The 21056-nt window shown below is 48.4% G+C and overlaps 1 protein-coding gene across 2 annotated transcripts in view; it reads right to left on the reverse strand.

The window, feature by feature from the left end:
* Positions 1 to 21056, reverse strand: part of UBE3D (ubiquitin protein ligase E3D) — a 1234197-nt gene that overhangs the window by 269351 nt on the left and 943790 nt on the right. The window lies entirely within an intron of this gene.

Raw genomic sequence — 21056 nt, forward strand, 5'->3', positions numbered from 1 at the left:
ATGTACCCTGCCTTGAAAGACAGACTGCTCTAACTGGAGAAACAAAGTATATTTAATTCTCTGTACAATGCATATTGCTGTTTTTAAAACTGGAGCAGAATACCTCTCAATGTCTCAGGTCTTCTAATAGTGGGCATGTGATTATTTAATGCCAGTTCACTAGTAACTCAGTCAGAAAACCAAAATGTTGTGATACATTCCTTAGCCATGGTGTTACAAATCTGAAGTCAGGACCTCAGGAAAATAAACTATTCAGGTAGCTACACAGAACACGCTACGGAAATGTATTTTTATTTGTATAGCTATTTTGTATAACAAATAAATGCAGAGAAGTTATTTTGTTCTTTAACCAGAATTACTTCAGCAATTTGCTGCTAGAGCACAGATGTTCTTAAAAAACACTCATCAGGGCATCATGCTTAAATTCCCTCCAGGAGAGGGATGAAGTACTTATATCAGCTTGTGTATTGATTTTCAGCCATTACTCCTCAGAGAGCTCTATTTGCAGCATGTCTCCCCATCTTTGTTTGACCTCAAATGTTTTGAGATACCGCATCTATTAACACTTTGTAGAGTCAGAAAAGTAACACTGTGGAAAATGACCCTTGTGCTTCACGTAGGAAACAACCGATGGGACGCAAGTTATGCTTCAAATATTTTCATTTAACCTATTTTCCAGTTTTTATCTGAAATGAAGCAATTACCACGTCTCCACAGCTATCTCACCATTCATTTTAAAAAGGTGAAGTAGCCCAGTAGGAATTAGCAGGATTATCTATCAAAAACGTGTCATATTTTTAGATCAAACGTGTCATATTTTGTATTATTATAAAATGTTGGCTACAGAGTACATAAAAAGAGTGGTCCGCGAGGTGAGTGCATGCCGAAATTCGATGGGCAATTTCTTTTGTTTCAATAACCTTGCCATATGATTTTATTTTAAAGGTGCAGTAATACAAGAGAAGGCAGGGAGGCATTTGGTGCATTTCAGGGCACTGCGTGGGTCCGCCATGCAATCAGCCATTCATGCACTATGCTCAACAATGGTTCATTCGATACGTCAGTGTTAGCTATTTGGACACTTGAGCGAAAGTAGCAGGCAGATGGTACTGTATCACATGTCATGGATAGAGAGACTGCATTAACATGTTCCTGACTGATGGCTGTCAACAGTTCTTTCTGGACCAAAGTAATCAATATGGGTCATTAGAATCCCAGGCAATCAAAGAGCAAAGACTAAGTCAATCAAGACAGGATTAAAATGGGTCAGTGTGAGGAATTGCCATCTGGCAAGGGAACAAAGCCCTAATTTCTTTTAATTTGTATTAACAAATAGAATGACGAGGGTAATTCTGTCTCCAAAAGGGGGTAACCTACCAAGCAGGTTCCCCTTTTTACTGCCGCATCAGTAGCCTTATCCGAGGCACCTGCAGTACACAAGTTAAAACCCTACATATTTGGGTCTCACTTCACATTTAAAACTGAACACAGACCTCTGAGGTGGCTTGTGGCCATACAGGGTGAGAAACCCAAGTTACTGTGTTTGGCCATGTCCCTACAGAGATTGTACATGGACATCCACTGGGTCGCAGCACTCCAATGCAGATGACCTCAGTCAGCACTTTCGCCAGGATGAGCTAGACCCTTAGAAGCGTGAATCTCAAGCTTTGTGGCAGGGGGCGTGTGAGGAATTGCTGTCTGGCAAGGGTGCAAAGCCATGGCTTTTTTGATTTTTATTAACTAATAGAATGATGAGGGTTATTACGTCTCAAAAGGGAGTAACCTGCCAACTAGCATTTTTGTCGACTCCATGCGAAAAGCATAGCACACCAGTGCCCTGCTGCATCAGTAGCCTGATCTGCGGCACCTGCTCTACTCGTGGCACAGACCAGGCTCGAGGGTGACAAGGTGCCAACTTGACAGCCACAGACACCGCCAAGTGCCAGCCGAGCAGAGGCGGCATTTAAGATATGCCCCGTACCCAAAACTATCATGATCATACATAACCCATGCTGGTGGCAGGGTAAACTCTAAAATAAATTTTCTTCCTTCAAGTGAAAGGAACGGCTATGGGCGCAGCCTTTGCCCCAAGTTTGGCCATTTTATTCATGTCCAAATTTTAAGACGATCATATTCTCTGTGAAACGAACCCTTTCTTTAAATCCATCATAAACTGGAAATGATATATCGATGATATCATCTTTATCTGGGAAGGTCCAGAAGCTGAGCTAAATTCATTTAAGGATTGGCTAAACCAGGTAGATCACAACATTCAATTCACTATGGAACATTCAAGCATCACATTATCTTCCTTGATCTAATAATCAAACATGAGGTGAGAAAACTCAAATGTTGCCTCCATCGAAAAGAGAGTGCAAGGAACACACTCCTACATTACAACAGTAATCACCCTCGCCACCTCAAGGATAACCTTCCTTATGGGCAATATTTGCGCATTAGAATAAATTGCACCAAGCTCTCAGACTTTCAGGAAAAGGCTGATGAATTAGACACCAGACTGAGAGGAAGGGGAATACCCTAAAAAACGAATCAGCCGCTCACGTAAATGGGCCCATTTCATGGACCGTGAGTCTTTATTAACTACAAAAACCCAGACATTGGACAACAGCAAGATGACATGTGTTCTCACACATGGATCTGATACCTTCAGGATAAAGAAAATGATCCTTAAACACTGGGACATTGTGAAAGTAACCTCCCGGACGAGCCTTACCCTCGCTTTGCTCTGAAAAGAGCAACACATATAAGGGACAAACTTGTACATTCCAGTTATCAAAAACTGTCACCAAAGACGGGCTTATGGGATCTAAGATCCATAAAAGGTCACTACCCTTGCGGTTCATGTTCTGCATGTGCCTTCACAAGGAAAATGAAAGATTTTCAGATTGGTGCACACACTTGGACCCTACCAACCCTATCAAACTGTAAGACCAAACAAGTGGTTTACTGTATCGAGTGCCCATGCGGTCTCAGATACGTGGGACAAACCACTCGAGCTATTAATATTCGAATAGCTGAACACCGGTCCCGCATCAGGTGCAAAATGACTACGGCACCCCTTGTTGACCATTACTTGACATCTAAACACTCAGCCAATGACATCTTGTGGTGGGTGCTAGATGTAGTGAAAAACTCGCCCAACATATCCGGGTGCTTACTTGAGAAAGAAGCACGATGGATCTACCGCTTGGAAACTCACACCAAAGGCCTTAATGAGGAATTCATCCCACCCCTTTGAAACTTTCTAACCTCTGAGAAAGTGCAGTAGTATTAAGACTATTACTATACTACCAGGCACATAATTAAGTTTCAATTGCTTTGCAGTAATGATTTGAGAATTGAGTCAAATCATCCACACATTGTCATCAGCTGTCCACTTCACGCTGATTAATTTACATACAAGATTTCAAATGTGGCTTCGGCTTTGAACGGCATATGTAAATCAACAGCTACATGCGACAACAATGCTGTCTTTACATATATTATATATCCTTAAACAGATATCCTGTCTATACTTACTAGCAAGGAAAAGATTCATCTGTCCCCTTCAAAACTATGAGCGGCACCTTCTTACTGCACAAACACTAACCTGTCTAGTTCCACAGCCACATGTAAGAACAAGGATGGCTATTATTAGGGGCGTGGCTTGGACGGCCATGTAAGAGGTCGCACTCTGGAGGACCTCCGCTGATCCTGTTTTGATCCTGATGGAGGGGTACGTCCACGGGGGCCGGCCGACGTTGGAAATCGATGTCCAGGTGTGTGAATGCCACCACTACACCCGGTGAAAGTTTGGGACGTCCAGAAGGCTTAGAAACCGAAATAAATGTGATTGACTGGGACGAGCCCTGAGCAGGCGGACAAGACAAAATGGCGGCGACACGTTGCGAACACCGAGGATCATGAAGTCAGTGTCGCGATCACGAGTGCTGGACCTTTGCGTCCCTTTGCTCGGAGACTAAAACACATGAGCGCCGCCTAGGACGCACGGTGGCCCAGCGAGCGGGAGAGCCGAATGGATGTGGCTGTAACGACAGGACCGTGGGCCTGGTGGTCAGAGTGCTCCGGGCGTGTTGGATGCCCCATGGTGTGGTGGGTCAGGCTTTGGACGTTGGGTGGCGTGACTCCCCCTCGGTGCCTGGCGGGACGGGCCCCCGCCCGACTCATACGACAATATGACCACGAGAGGTGTGAAACCCAAGGCCAAACAGCCCACGATGGAGGCTTACGCCAAGTCCCCCCCAGGGGCGGAAGGAGGCAAGATCAAAGAGACCCCCGTGACGACCGCGGAGTCACCTGGCACGATACAGGAGGTGCTGGCGGCGATTGCGGACTTAAAAGTGTCATGGGAGACCAAGCTGGGCCTCGCCATGAAAGAGCTACAGGAAGGCTTAAACCTCAAGATCGGTGCCGTCCAGGAGGATGTGAATCTGCTTAGGCTGGATGTGAGGGCGGTCTCGGAACGCGCGGGGGCCATCGAGAAGGAGACGGCCACGAACACGGCAGATTGCGCTGCTCATAAAAAGGAGCTACACGCCCTTGTGCAACGGGTGGGCAACCTGGAGGACAGAGCGGAGCAGGCGGAGGGACGTGCCAGACGCAACAATATCCGTATCGTGGGCCTACCTGAAGGAACTGAAGGGCCAGACCCCACGGAATTTGTGGAATCCATGTTTTTGCAGGAGATTACCGGCGGGGTACTGACCCAGGGGTTTGCAGTTGAGAGAGCTCATAGGGCCCTAACCAGGAGGCCGCCTCCCGGGGCCCCCCCGCGGCCGGTGATCGCGAAAATTGTGAACTACCGTGATCGTGAAAAGATTCTTGAATTCTTGAATTCTTTCGAAAAGGGGGAACGATTGACAGAGGATCGGCCAAGATCACGGCCTACCCTGACTACACGCTACAAGTACAGCGGAGTCGGATGCACTTCGGAGCGGTGAAAAGGAGACTTCGTGAAGCTGGCCATCTGTCAGGGCTGGGGCAATTGGCAGTGTTCTGGGGGTTTTGGGGGGAGTTAAGAGGGCTCTGGGGAGTCCAACCACCTTGTCCAGGCGTGTTCTCCTTCCATTTTGCAGAACGAAGGCCCAGGGAAGGAGAACCGCCGAGAGACTACATTGCCCAGCAGGCCATGCGCTTCACGGGCCTGCTGGGAGGAAAAGGACCACACGCGCGCTACTGCGCATGCGCGAGCCGCGCCCTGGGAGGAGCGCTCGTAATCCTGACCATCGGCCAGAGAGGACGTGTTCGCCTCGAGCTCCTGCAGGCACGCCTACGCGGGGCACCGCCCGCCAGCCTCAACCCCCGGCCCCGCGTACATGTAAAGATAAGTACACATCTTATGTTCATAGTCAGCTGATTTATCCCGTGAGAGGGAAACGTGTTACGCGCTGAGGAATACTTCGGTAGACATTGTCGGCAGCACGAAAAGCCGAGTTAAACATTTGCATGCAGAGCATGATACTAACCCGGAATTGGAGTTAGCTTGGCGGTGAAGCAACCGCACCCTTAACTAATCTTTAACCCGTTAGGGAACGCTCTTTTGGAACGGCCATTTCGCACGCACGTGCACTGACTTTGTTTTGGCTATTTTCAGCTTATTGTTTGAACGGTCTGGTGAGACATATCACGCCCATCAACATGAAAAGGCCGAAGGACCTAGAACTCCACAGAACACAGAGCTAAGTGTCTCAGCACCTCGTGTGCATGTTGTTGTTTGTTGTTACTATTGCACAGGGTAATTGGTTGTTACTATTGCACAGGGTAAGGTGGGAACATGTATCTGCATATTGGTGGGGAGTTACCATAACAAGAAGTGATGTTGGGAGGGTTTTCCTTCATGAAGTAATGAGGGCGGAGCTTTTGTTGGAAAAGGCAGTGTGAAACCAAGGCAGCCCTAGAGAATACTGATCTAGGGATAAGTTGGTTAGAGGCTCCAGTACAAAGGCCTCCAAGGAGAATTTCTGTGAGAGTGGATGGTAGTGAGAAAGTGTGTGTGAGCACGCCAACAACCATCAGCAAGAGAAGAACCGGAGCCGAGGAGCATGTTTCCCCTAATCCCCCTTACCCATCCATTGTGATTCCCTAAACCTCTTTCCGGTGATCCTGAACTCCCTCTACCCATCCATTGAACGAACCCTAACCCTCTTTCCCCAGAGGGTTGCGGTGGCCTGTGGTTTTCGTTTCCCAGGTGCCAAGACCCAATGGGGAGGGAGGAGTTTGTGCTGCCTCTGCGCCTGTCAAGAGGAGTGAGGATCTGACAGAATTACGAGCCCACGTATTCTTTCAGCGCCTAGGCAGCACAATCATGGCGGACGTAGTGGCCCTTCTCCAGGACCTCAAGGCTGAATTGGCAGCAACCAGGCAGGATTATCAGAACTTAGCAGGTCAAGTCCATACCTTGACTATCCAGACTCAGGCCCAAGCAACGCCCTTGCCCAGACCACCCCCGCCAGTGCCAGTGCAAGTGCAGGTAGCCACGGAACCAACTCTACCTCTTGCTGCACCCGAAAGATACCATGGGGACCCACAGAATTTTAACCAGTTTATCATGCAGTGTCAGTTGCACTTTTTGACCAAACCAGGAGTTTTTAGAACTGCACAAGCCCGCACAGCGTTCGTAATATCCTATCTCACGGGGGATGCAGCTTCTTGGGCTACACCACTGGTTCGCAAGGACGATGCTTTATTGTACAGCTGGGATACTTTTTTGGATGAATTCGGTAAGATATTTAACCGTAGGGCAGCAACGTTGATTAAGGATCGAGAATTGCTGACACTGAGGCAAGGAAGCAGAGATTTGGTTTCGTATGTCACAGCTTTCAACCGATTGGCAGTAGAAACTGATTGGCCCCAGGAAAAGAGAATGGCCCTATTCTATCAGGGTTTAAGGGAAGACCTGAAAGATTTAATTGCGCAAGTAGACCCCCAACCAGAAGACTGTTCCACCATGATCGATCTGGCGTTACGATTAGATCAGAGACAAAGTGAACGTCGCCTAGACCGTCGTAAATGGGACAATAGGCCTATGGTTCGGCTGGATCAACAGAAAAACACCAAGTCATTTGAGAAGGGAACCGAGGAACCGATGCAGATTGGAACCATACGAGGCCCCTTAACTAAAGAGGAGAAAGAGAGAAGAAGGAGAGAAAAGTTATGTCTTTATTGCGGAAAGTCGGGCCACTTTGTCCGGGAATGCACCAATAAACCATCCACCAAAGGAACCCAGTCGGGAAACGCCCCAGCTCGTCCATGAGGGGGGTGAGGGCGAGCGAATCTGAAGACACCCCAAAGATGCTAGCTAATGTTCACCACACTCCGTCAGCTCACATTATGCTGGCTGGTCATCTGGAAGTACAAGGAAGGCACATACCAGTGTCGCTTATGGTCGACTCGGGGGCCACTGGTAATTTTGTAGACGATCAAGTAGCTAAAAGTTTAGGACTTTCATTGGTAACTAAGGAACAGCCAGAACAAGTGAAATCAGTGGATGGATCACCGTTGGTTTCAGGCCCGATCACTCAGCATACACAGCCCATGCAGTTAAAGTGTGGGAAGGGACATCGAGAAATTATAGAGTTTGATGTGATTTCAGCACCACAATTCGGATTCATTTTGGGCCTAACCTGGCTAAGACTCCACAACCCAGCCGTGGATTGGGCCGCAGGAACGCTGCAATTCTCATCAATGCATTGCCAGGCTAAGTGTAGTGTGGTGAAGTGTTGTCCCCACTTCATAGGAGGCAGTACAGAGGTAGTATTACCTGAAGAGTATGAGGAGTATCGGGATGTCTTCAGTAAGGTGGCCGCCGAGACCTTACCACAACACAGACCATTTGACTGTCGCATAGACCTAGAAGCGGGCGCTGTGCTACCCTGTAGCAGAATATACGCACTCACTGAAGCCGAGAATGAACACCTGAAGGAATACATCGAAACCAATTTGGCAAACGGCTTCATACGACATTCTACGTCCCCGGTATCCTCCCCTTTGTTCTTCATACCAAAAAAAACGGGAGACCTGAGGACGTGCATCGATTACAGAGCGATCAATCGCATTACCATTAAGAATCGTTACCCGTTGCCCTTAATCCCAGTGTTGTTGGACCAAGTGCGAGGATCCACCGTATACACAAAGTTAGATCTGCGAGGCGCGTATCATCTGGTACGCGTCAGAGAAGGTGACGAATGGAAAACGGCCTTTCGGACCAAGTTTGGCCTGTACGAATATCAGGTCATGCCTTTCGGGCTATGTAATGCCCCAGCAGCATTCCAGCACTTTTTAGATGAGGTGTTACGGGGTTACCTAGATGTCTTTGCCATCGTATACATCGATGACATCTTAATCTACTCTCGCGATGCTGCAGAACATCAGGGTCATGTGAAGGCTGTTTTACAGAGGCTACGGGAACATAAGTTGTATGCCAAGCTTGAGAAGTGCCAATTTCATCAAACCACAGTTGAATTCCTAGGATTTATCTTGTCACCTCAAGGCATCACAATGGATCAGAAGAAAGTGCAGGCCATTGCCAACTGGCCCTCTCCGAGTTCAGTGAAGGACATTCAAACAGTGTTGGGATTTGCCAATTTCTACCGCCGGTTTATTGACGGTTTTGCCAAAAAGGTACAACCCATTACTCAACTACTACGAAAAGGAGTCCCTTTTCAGTGGAACGAAAAGGCTGAAGCTAGTTTTCGAACTTTAAAAGAAGCGTTCGTGACAGCTCCTGTGCTGCAGCATCCGGACCCTTCTAAGCCTTACATCATAGAAACCGATGCGTCTAGTTATGCGGTGGGTGCTATTTTGTCGCAGCGGGACAACAATGGGCAATTACACCCGGTCGCTTACTACTCGCGAACATTGTTATCGGCAGAACAAAACTATGTTATAGCAGACAAGGAATTGTTGGCTATTAAGGTGGCCTTCGATGAGTGGCGTCATTACCTCATGGGAGCCCATCATCCTATTACCATCTATACCGACCATCGTAACTTACAATTCTTGAAATCCGCCAGGGCACTCAGTCCGAGACAACTCAGGTGGGCCATGCAGTTCTCAGAATACGACTTTGTCGTCACATATCGACCTGGAGTGGAAAATCGAAAGGCAGACATACTCTCTAGGTATCCGGAGGCAAATTCGGCTTTATCAAAGACCATGGACGAACCCAAACCAATTGTGGACCCAGCACGAATAATCGGAAGTGTGGTGGTAGATGCCATATTTGAAAAAATCCGAAAAGCCATGTCTGCGCAAGATCTGGTGCAATGGGCTAGCAAAAGTCAAGAGCAAACCATCAAGGAGGGGTTGCCCTTTTTCAGATCAGCACTATACTTACCTACTACACCGCTTCGACAACAAGCCATCAGGTGGTGCCACGATTCCCCTTTCGTGGGTCATCCTGGAACACTGAAAACCAAGGAGCTAATCATGCGTCATTTCTGGTGGCCTAGTGTACAAAAAGACGTGAAGCAATATATATCAAGATGTGAAACCTGTTTGAGAAACAAAACTGAGCACAGAAAACCTGCAGGTCTGTTGCAACCCCTTCCAACTCCTTCGGCACCATGGCACACGGTATCGTTGGACTTAATTGTCGAATTGCCACCAAGTCGGGGGTTTTCAGCTATACTGGTTGTTGTGGACTACTTAACCAAAATGGCTCATTTCATACCGTGCAAAGGCACACCAACAGCCAGTATGTTAGCAAACTTGTTTTTACAAAACGTGGTACGGCTTCATGGTATACCGTATGGGATAGTCTCAGATCGTGGACCTCAGTTTACTTCGCGATTCTGGCAGGCTTTTTGCAGAACAGCAGGGATTGAGATTCGGTTGTCCACCAGTTACCATCCAGCAACAGATGGCCAAACCGAGAGACTTAATCAGACATTGGAACAATATTTGCGTTGTCTAACTCAAGGAAAAGAACACGAATGGGCAGAAGTGATTTGGTTGGCCGAACTGGCTTACAACAACGCCGTACATGCATCAACTAAGGTCACTCCATTTTATTGTGCTTATGGCTACCACCCACGATTTCAGCCTGTGCCACATGAACCAGTGCCTGAAGTTCCGGCAGTCAGGGAGAGACAGAAACATTTGGAAAGCATCTGGCAAGCTGCGCAACACAGCCTAAATCTCGCTAAAGCCACTTACAAACACCATGCTGACAAGAAAAGGAGACCAAGTCCACCATACCAGGTGGGGGATCAAGTGTGGCTTTCGACACGCAATCTTCATCTGCAGGGCTCCCGCAAATTTAGCCCTCGTTTCGTTGGCCCATTTCCGATTAAAGCTCTGGTTGGCCCTGTGGCAGCGAAGTTAATCTTACCCCCATCCATGAAAATACACCCGGTGTTTCACATCTCATTACTCAAACCAGCCCCAGCTTCTATAACATCCAAGAAACCTCCTCCGGTCTTGAGAGATGGCGTTCCAGAATATGAAGTCCACCGCATCCTAGACTCACGCCGTAAACAGGGATCACTTTGGTATTTGGTGGACTGGAAGGGGTATGGCCCGGAAGACCGCTCATGGGAGCCCGCTTGTAATATTCATGCTCCTCGGCTCCTCCGCCAATTTCATGTGTTACACCCCACTAAACCAGGACCTGCTGGAGGGAGGGGGAGTACTGTCAGGGCTGGGGCAATTGGCAGTGTTCTGGGGGTTTTGGGGGGAGTTAAGAGGGCTCTTGGGAGTCCAACCACCTTGTCCAGGCGTGTTCTCCTTCCATTTTGCAGAACGAAGGCCCAGGGAAGGAGAACCGCCGAGAGACTACATTGCCCAGCAGGCCATGCGCTTCACGGGCCTGCTGGGAGGAAAAGGACCACACGCGCGCTACTGCGCATGCGCGAGCCGCGCCCTGGGAGGAGCGCTCGTAATCCTGACCATCGGCCAGAGAGGACGTGTTCGCCTCGAGCTCCTGCAGGCACGCCTACGCGGGGCACCGCCCGCCAGCCTCAACCCCCGGCCCCGCGTACATGTAAAGATAAGTACACATCTTATGTTCATAGTCAGCTGATTTATCCCGTGAGAGGGAAACGTGTTACGCGCTGAGGAATACTTCGGTAGACATTGTCGGCAGCACGAAAAGCCGAGTTAAACATTTGCATGCAGAGCATGATACTAACCCGGAATTTGAGTTAGCTTGGCGGTGAAGCAACCGCACCCTTAACTAATCTTTAACCCGTTAGGGAACGCTCTTTTGGAACGGCCATTTCGCACGCACGTGCACTGACTTTGTTTTGGCTATTTTCAGCTTATTGTTTGAACGGTCTGGTGAGACATATCACGCCCATCAACATGAAAAGGCCGAAGGACCTAGAACTCCACAGAACACAGAGCTAAGTGTCTCAGCACCTCGTGTGCATGTTGTTGTTTGTTGTTACTATTGCACAGGGTAATTGGTTGTTACTATTGCACAGGGTAAGGTGGGAACATGTATCTGCATATTGGTGGGGAGTTACCATAACAAGAAGTGATGTTGGGAGGGTTTGCCTTCATGAAGTAATGAGGGCGGAGCTTTTGTTGGAAAAGGCAGTGTGAAACCAAGGCAGCCCTAGAGAATACTGATCTAGGGATAAGTTGGTTAGAGGCTCCAGTACAAAGGCCTCCAAGGAGAATTTCTGTGAGAGTGGATGGTAGTGAGAAAGTGTGTGTGAGCACGCCAACAACCATCAGCAAGAGAAGAACCGGAGCCGAGGAGCATGTTTCCCCTAATCCCCCTTACCCATCCATTGTGATTCCCTAAACCTCTTTCCGGTGATCCTGAACTCCCTCTACCCATCCATTGAACGAACCCTAACCCTCTTTCCCCAGAGGGTTGCGGTGGCCTGTGGTTTTCGTTTCCCAGGTGCCAAGACCCAATGGGGAGGGAGGAGTTTGTGCTGCCTCTGCGCCTGTCAAGAGGAGTGAGGATCTGACACCATCGCTACATGCTACTCTACCCGGCCAAATTGAAAGTTTTCTACAGAAGCAGATCCCTGTTTTTCGAAACACCAACTGAGGTGATGGACTGGCTAGACGCGCTGGGCAGTCCTCAAGAATCAGGCATCCAGGCAGAGACTACGGAAGATAAGTAGCTTATGGCTGGGCCGCCTGGGGCAACGGGGCCGAGACATTGGGACTTGAATATAGTCATTTGTACGGTATGTGATGCGTATGATGTGGTACTGACTGGCTGGCCCATTGGGCGTGCCTACCCGTGGTCACTTGATTGGGAGCTCCAAGAGGCTTCCTTTGTCCCCAACAGTAATATATCTAGTTAGTTAGGTCGCTGTTAGATCGGCGACGCCCCGCGGGGTCCTATTCCTTGTAAACGGGATAAGACCAGACGCGGGTGGGCCTGAGATCCAGGGATGGAGCTGGGCTTTTGTTGGGATGGGAGGGGTTGTTGGGATCAAGGGCGGAAGAGCCGGCGGAGTGTTAGACCAAGGGGGTATTGTGGGGAGGGCGGGGCTGAATACAGACCAAACCGATGGCATCGGATAGTCTTCGCATAGTTACCTGGAATGTCCGAGGCCTCAATAGTTACCTTAAGCGAAACAAAGTCATGCTATACCTGAAGAGGATGCGGATAGACATAGCCCTGCTACAAGAGACCCACCTCACCAGGGAGAAATTGGAGGTGGTTATGAGTAAGTGGAAGGGCAAGGTAGTGGGTGCCACGTACTCAGCGTATGCTAGAGGGGTCATCACCTGGGTGGCGCCGCATGTGCCGTTCCGGGTGCTCGACTCGATAGTGGACCCGGAGGGTAGAATGGTGGCGATAACAGGACTCCTGGAGAACAGGGAAGTACACATCCTCAACCTGTATGCCCCCAATCATGATACTGCAGCCTACTTTAGATCCCTCTATGGCAAACCTGGCCCCTTGGTAGGGGGCGCGATGGTGTGGGGTGGGGACTTCAATTGTGTCTTAGATCCCAAAATCGACCGGTCCGCAGACACCAAAGGGAAAATGTCGCCGGCGGCCAAGGCGCTCGGGACATTGCTAGGAGACTTGGGACTGGTGGATGTGTGGAGGAGACTCCACCCCACGGAGAGGCAGTATTCGCATTATGCGGCGCCATACGACTCATATACGAGATTGGATTATGTGTTTGGAACTGCCGAGATAGCGGGCGAAATAGTGGAGGCGGAATACAAAGCTCGAGTATTGTCGGACCATTCGCCCCTGGTGGTAGAGTGGCGACACCAACCCCCTAGGCCTCGGGTCCCCACATGGAGACTCCGGTCGGAGGCACTGCAGGATGAGGGTTTCCGGGAAGACCTGAGGGTTGCCATCGGGGAATATTTTGAGATAAACACGGGTAGTGTGCGTTCTACGGGAACTCTGTGGGAGGCCTTTAAGGTAGTGGTGCGCGGAGTGGCGATCTCTAAATCCAAGGGACTTCAAGGGGGTATCGAGAGGGAGCTTCAGGACACCGAAAGGGAACTGGAGAGCCTGGCTCGTCTTGAGAATGCCACTCAGGTAGACAAGACTAGGATGAGAGACCTTCAGGTGGCGTGCAGCGCTCTTTGGGACCGACTATGTAGACTGAACCATAGGAAATACACTGAGCGGCTGCACGCGGGGGGCGACAAGCCAGGCAGACTGTTGGCCTGGCTGTACAAGAGTGAGTCCCCCCGAGTGGTTATTCATGAGATCCGTGGTGAGGACGGTGGTCTTCGCAACACTCAGGATGGGGTGAACGAGGAATTCCTCAGGTTCTACAAACGTTTGTATGAGGACACTGGGGAGGACAGGAGCCAGGACATCCTGAACACACTGGAAGACATTGGTCTGCCCACCCTAGACGACCTGGAGCGGGAGGAACTGGACGCCCCTATCACTTCTGATGAGCTGGAGGTGGTGATCCGGGGCCTCCCCACGTGTAAGGCACCTGGGGCGGATGGCCTGCCTGGTGAGTTTTACAAGGTGTACGTGCAGGAGCTGCTGCAGCCACTGCTGGCCTTGTTTAACGAGGCATACGAACAGGGAGAACTCCCGTTGTCCCTCTGTGAGGCCATGATTGTCCCATTACTGAAACCAGGCAAGCCGGCTGTTGAGTGTGGATCTTATAGACCTCTGTCCTTGCTAAACCAGGACAGCAAAATACTCACGGCGGTGCTGGCCAACAGGTTGAAGAAGGTGATTGGCAAGCTGATCCACCCGGATCAAACGGGATATGTCCCAGGCAGGAATATCAGTGATAACCATAGGAGGCTGCACCATGTTATCGACCATACTAAGGATGACACGGGCGAGATGGCGGTAGTGTCGCTGGATGCGGTCAAGGCCTTTGATTCAGTGAGATGGCCTTGGCTGAAAGCGGCCCTGCAGGGATACGGCGTGGGCGCTGGTTATATCAGATGGGTCCAGTTGTTATATAGCAGCCTGGCGGCTAGGGTCAAGACTGGGGGCACAGTCTCGGATGCCTGGCAGCTTAGCAGGGGGACCAGGCAGGGATGCCCTTGGTCACCCATGTTATATATACTTGCGCTGGAACCGCTGGCGATATGCCTGCGGCAACAATACGGAGAGGTGGGCATTAACACTGCCAGCAGCAGCCACTTAACATCTCTCTATGCGGACGATATGCTGTTGTACCTCCGCTACCCGGAGGAGAACCTGCAGTACGTACTGGAAGTACTGGATCATTACGCTGTCCTCTCGGGCATATCAGTGAACCCCAGGAAGTCTAGCCTGTTCCCTTTGGGCGGGTACTGGGACGTCCCGTTGGAGAGGCTGCCTGTGTTGCCAATACCATGGCGGACCGACACGTTTAGGTACCTGGGGGTAAATATTTACCACCGGACTGAGGCAGTGCACAAGCATAACACAGAGAAAGCCATAGAGGGGGTCAAGAACAGCATGACATTGTGGTCCAGATTGCCCCTGTCCATGATGGGGAGGGCGGCTTTGCTGAAAATGGTGGTCCTTCCCAGACTCCTGCATTTCTTCGTGAACGTCCCGTATTTGATCCCTAAAAGCCTATTTGTACGACTTCATAGTATGTGTAGGGGCTTCGTGTGGGGTAACTCCAGGAATAGGGTGGCCCTGTGGAAGCTCCAGAACCCGTACGAGAAGGGGGGTATAGGCTTGCCCAACTTCGAACTATATTATCTGGCGGGACAACTGTTGTATGTGGCCAGGTGGTTGTCTGATGAAGATTCGGCGGAATCTAGGTTGCTGCGTGAGGATGCGGCCCCATATTTCCTGAGAGAGGTGGTGTGGCTACAAAGGAATAAACTGACGGGAAGAGGGTGGCTGTTGAGGTTGGGATGGGAGGTCTGGCACAGAACATGGAAATTGATGGGGGAGTCAGAACCACTATCTTGGCAGGTCCCGCTGGTGGCCCTGTGCGAAAACGACACCCAACTGTTTCACTCTGTCCGTAGGCATTGGGAGCCGGTGGGCCTGGCCACGCTTGGGGACATATGGAGAGAGGGGGAGGCGCTGGACTTTCAAAAGTTGCAGGATGAGACGGGGGTGCACAGAGGCCAGTACATCACCCATGCCAGGCTAGTAAAACGAGTAAGAAAGAGATGGCCGGAGACGGCACTGGCAGATGATCCTGATGCCACCCTTGAAACTATGTATGATGTCTCAGAGGGTGGGCATGAAATATCACAAATATACGAACTCCTCAGAACGAAGGCTGGGAAAGAGTTGCCCCAACTGAGGCATGAATGGGAGGAGGAGATGGGTGAACTCATGACAGAGGGTCAGTGGAAGAGGGTCCTGGGATATCATAAAAAGGTGTCCCGAAATGCACGGCTCCAACAACTCCAGTTCTACATTACTCACAGGGCCTACCTGACTCCCCAGAAGATCGCACGGTTCGGAGGCTCGATCACTCAAAAATGCCCCAGGTGTGGGGAGGTGGAAGCTGGGTTGCTACATATGTTTTGGGCCTGCCCGGAAGTGTATAGATTTTGGGAGGAGGTCAAGATGAAGCTCGCAAGTGGGGGAGTGGTGTTGGACGTGGGATCTGCCTGGTCATGTATGCTTGGGATCTTCCCCAGGCCCAGACACTTTAGGCACCTGAGCAAGCTGAGGGACCTGGCATATGTTCTGGCCAAACGCAGGATTGCCATGAACTGGAAATCGGCTAGCAGGCCGAGGGTGGAACTATGGTGGGCGGACCTTATGAGGTGGGCGGAGGCTGAATCCGTGGTTTGGTTTGAAGCGGTCACTAGAGGGGGCGAGGAGGAGATAGGGCCCTTGCTGGCCTGGCGACAATTAGTGGCCTCTATGACCAACCCACAACAGGGCTTGGACGATTCTGAGAATTCTGAAGATGTGCCTACGGACAATGTTTCTCCTGACGGTGCCCCGACTGAGGATACAAGGGAGCCGGCTCTGGCTTGATGGGGGGTGGGGGGAGTTTTTTCTTTTTTTTCTTTTTTTTCTTTTTCCTTTCTCGTATTTTCTTTTGTGGTTTCTGTAAATAATTAACAGTTGTATTGTGTTGTGTGTTGTTTGTTTTTCTAAAATATAAAATCAATAAAATATTTTTTTAAAAAAATAAAGGATGGCTATTATTACACACTGCTAAACAGACATTCTGTTTAAACTCCCCCGCACTGAAGTAAAAGATTGATTATTCTCTTTTTTTCTAAATACCCTCGGAATGAATGAAACATATTAATTTTCTGTTTCAAACACGGCGGGTATCACAGAAACAAAGGAAGAGTGTTTTCATGTAACCTAGGTTACACTGTTACGCAATTCCAGGAAGTAGGATGAACACCCAATCAGCGGCAAACACACACCCCCAACAGGTAGTGTTTATCCAATTGCAAGCAGGTTACGACCTTCCAGGAAGTAGCTTTCTTAGACGTTCCGTCTATCTCAGGGTGTAAGCAGACTGTTTGCTGCACGCCCTGAGGTACCGTGAAACACTCACGGCAAGGTAAGCATTGGTCATTGTATTATCACAACGTCACAATCAGACAGATTATTTAATAACTGTCCGGAGCCCACCACTTAGACAACTGGCGTTCTCTCTCTCGCTTCAATGAGGAGTATTCTTTTGAGCCAAGAATACAGTGTTAGAATGATAAAAAAAAGAACGTTTTGAAATTGGTTAAATAATGCATGCATATTCACATCGGGTTTTGAACTACTGGCCCCACTGTGTATGCCCCCGTCATCGATGCAAGTTCGTATCTGCTCACTCTTAAGCAGCACGGCTACACAAGACTGATTCCTAAGCAAGTTTCCTCTTTTACTTTTCAGGATCCCTTTCCTGATATATACTTGCCATCAAACCGATTTGGATTTTGGTAAACCAATCAATGCCAAACTAGCAATTCTAAGGCAATCCAAACCAAACTTCAGGATGAACAAACACAGATGCAATCCTGCTATTGGGAACTAAACGGTAAAACAAAAACTATTTCCTGTTCTTTATTTTTATTTTCACCAATTATAACCCTCAGAAATATAGACAACCCAAGTGTTTATTTTAACGAGTGTCTCTGCTATTTATTATTACTTTCTGAATTCGGAAGAACAAGATGAAAGTAAAGCTCTCGAATCGACTCCCTTAGAATAAATACGGGCAATGAACATTGAGAATGCTGGACCACACATTCCAGTAACGACGGTTCTCTGCCCTGGGACAAACTGCTCCTGCTTTTTCTTCACCAACTAATGTGGTAAGATTCTCTTCTTTTTCAGGGGTTTTGTAAACAAGTAATCAACGCCTATATTCACATTAAATGTAGAACGCTAACCTTTGCAGTTAAGTACAGGCAGCACACAACTTTTTTCTAAAAAAACATTATTTTTCTTTCTATGTGTTTGCCTCCCTCACAGGGATTGTCACTTTTTTTTTTTTTAAAATCTGCCCGAGGAAGGCGTATTTTTGCAATCGAGGCCCCACAGGTGGTCTCGCCAAAACATAACAGAGGTCAACAGAAAAGATAAACGAATTGAGTTTTTCACGAACTGAAATATAGCATTTGTGACCCTGAAGCCAATTACGAATTGTTGTCTTCTACGTAGGCAAACCTGTTCTAGTAATCTATCTAGTGATACCTTGATTACAGCAAACCTATTCTAGCAATCTATTCAGTGATACCTTGATTACATACTAATAACTGAATCTATATTACAAATTGCTTTTGTTCTATTGTCTGGTGTTGTCCAAACATGTATGTTTTTGCTTATTTAATCTGCTTTAACAAAAATCTTTTTTTCCTAAACAAGAATAACTTATTTTAGACCATTTTCCCTTTGATTCTTTATCAGAAACTGATTACTTCAGAAATTATTTGTATTATAGTATCATAGTTTTCAATTAAAGTTTTTCTTATACTCTTTGTCACCATGGAATAAACAATGTTAAGATTTTTTCTATTTCCTTTTTCCTTTTTGCCTGACTGTTTACTTTAACTGCAAAGGCGGTAATACAACTGAGATATCGAAAGATAATGAACAAAGAAATCAATTGAATTCATTTCACTATTTGGGCAAAATAATTGTATCAGCGGTCTTTTGTAAACCAATTTGTATGTACATAATCTCTAAAATAAAGCTATGCATGAGTTTAGACATACTGCATGGTTTTATGATCCCGGCCGCCACTTTCCAAATGATGTTGCATGCGTAAGCTTCTGCGAGTCAGCGCTGCTGTGGAAGGTGATGTGTATTCTGATCAGACAGGTGTACCCTGCCAAATGGCAGGGCAGGAACCTGGAGGGAGGGCCTCCTCTTTGATATCTTTGCAAGGGCAGGTAACACCGTCCGCTCAAGACAGTCTCAGCGCAGACAGCTGTCCTGGGCCTGGGTATCAAGGGAGCATACCTATTCAAAAGGAGAAGCCTCACACCAGGGTGCTGCATCTCAAAGGTCTTTTGTCCTCAGTGAGAAGGGAAGGGTGCAGGATTATTATAGGCAGGAGGGCTCTGGTTGATAGCAGAAGACTTCCACCATCTTAATTTTGATTGTCCCTCTCTCTCTTTCCTGTCCCCTCCATTTCCTCTGGAGCGTGAGACATCAGATGGGTAAAGTCTACTCGAACCAAGAGCCGGGATTTGACCCCTGAAGCGGACTAGATTTAGTCCAATCCCGCAGGACTTTGGCCTTTAAAAGAAGGGGTTTCCCACCCCTCCAGCAGATTTGCTCAGTTCCTCTCTGATCCTTTAAGGCCGCAGATTTGTTCTAAAGATTCCACTGGACTTCCTTTGGAAAAGTTGCACTTCCTGAGGTGATGGAAACATCCAAGACAGAAGGAAGATGCGTCTTTTACACTTCCAGGGCACATCAGGAGTAACCTCTGCTGTGGATCAGGACCTACCACTAGGCACCAAAATATCCTGAGCTGGTAGAGCCAACCCTGAATGGGGAACCATCCTATCCTCAAGTCCCCTTGAGTGGGTCTCACAGCAACCGGAGGATCAGACCAGCCGAAGCTTCCTGTTCTACTGCACCAAACTGGTCGCTCCCTGTTCACCGGACTTGGAACAATAGAAGAGGGAAGTTGCCGGCGCTGGTTTCTGCACTCCTCCACCACATCGAACATTGCTGGCACTTTCGACTAGCTCGACACTACATTTTGTCCTAGCTAAATCTCGTCACCTGATGAGCCCAAAGTGACTGCTCAACATGGAAACCCAAACCGAATCCTGCAGAGTCACACACCGACTCTAACTGGGGGTTACAACCACGGCTCGACCCAGATAGCCCTAGAACTGAGACCTCACTGATTGCACATTGATGCACCCTAGATAACCATTTCGACGACCGTCGCCCACTGACTCGAACCGCTGGAACGTCACCTCCTGACTTGGCCTGGCCAAATCCAAAGCATTCCTGGAACTGCCTCGACCTGCATCTTTGAGAGCCGGCTTTCTACTGCACAGAGCACCTGCATTCAACCTACTGGGTGACCGCTTGCTGCAGGGACATCCACGATCCTACATGACCGAACTGAGCACGATCAGCACACATCTACATTGTGTGAGCCCATCGAGAACTGAATCCAGGTACTGGTGACTCTGAACTGCCCCCTCGGTCTACTTGGACCCTAGAGCCTGGTTAGGTCACAATCGCTCCTGTTTTTATCCAATATCCTTTGTGTGACTAATGAAAACCTACCACTGATGGAACTATGCTCAGAGTGCTACTTTCAACAGTCTGTTGCATCTTCTCTGTTCTTTCTTCGGGGTGGGACTGTGTACCGTATTTTCTTTTCGGTCTACATGTAGATAGTGTGTTTGATAAAAATATCTATAATTTTATAGGACCTTGATTGGACATTCCCCTTTCTATTTCAGAATGTGATACTGTGTTGTTTGGATCACTAGGGGTTCCCCTTCAAATCCCTCTTGAGAGAATAGCATTCCCTCGGCCCACATTACCACAAAAGGTGAAGGAGGTATATCTCTAACTGTCCCTGTTTTACCCTTATGATTGCATTGTCTTTTGGTTTGTAGAAGTGTGAGGGCTGTGTTGGCCATTTTATCCCTACTCATCCATGTACTCCGTGTACTTCTGTGAAGCAGAATACAATTTTTCGCAGTCAGGTTGAAGGCATAAAACGCAGTGTAGTGGGAGGCGCTGCCCAGTGTCCAAGACCCAAAATCTCAGATGACTCACTAAAATACTATACTTTTAACTTTCCCCACTACTGCTGCCCAGATCAAAGGATCAATTTTGAAAATCGGATGTCATGGACCAGCTGAATGTCACAATGGTAGCCGGCAGGAGCCGCCGCTTGCATGCATCAAAAATGCAGAAAAAGGAGGCAGTTGGATACAAAATAATTGTAGAGGAAAACAAGGAGCCATGCTACAACGCTGTGCTGAAAAAAAGGTCAGAAAAGGTGTATGGGCTATAAATTATATGTATATTGAAACAAGCTAAAAATAATACTTGCCCACTAGGTACAGGCGGGCAGGGCTCTTAATCCAGAAATGTGGAAGGCAAAAGAGACCTACATTTTCCGACTACACCAATAAGCCCGTGAGCAAGTCTGGGGCAAGCCAACAGCATGCAGATGATATCAGCACAAAAGAAGGTCGAGGCTAGATGGTTGGATAAA

This window comes from Ambystoma mexicanum, chromosome 4p, assembly GCF_040938575.1.
Source record: "Ambystoma mexicanum isolate Mex_15411 chromosome 4p, UKY_AmexF1_1, whole genome shotgun sequence".
Taxonomy (NCBI): domain Eukaryota; kingdom Metazoa; phylum Chordata; class Amphibia; order Caudata; family Ambystomatidae; genus Ambystoma; species Ambystoma mexicanum.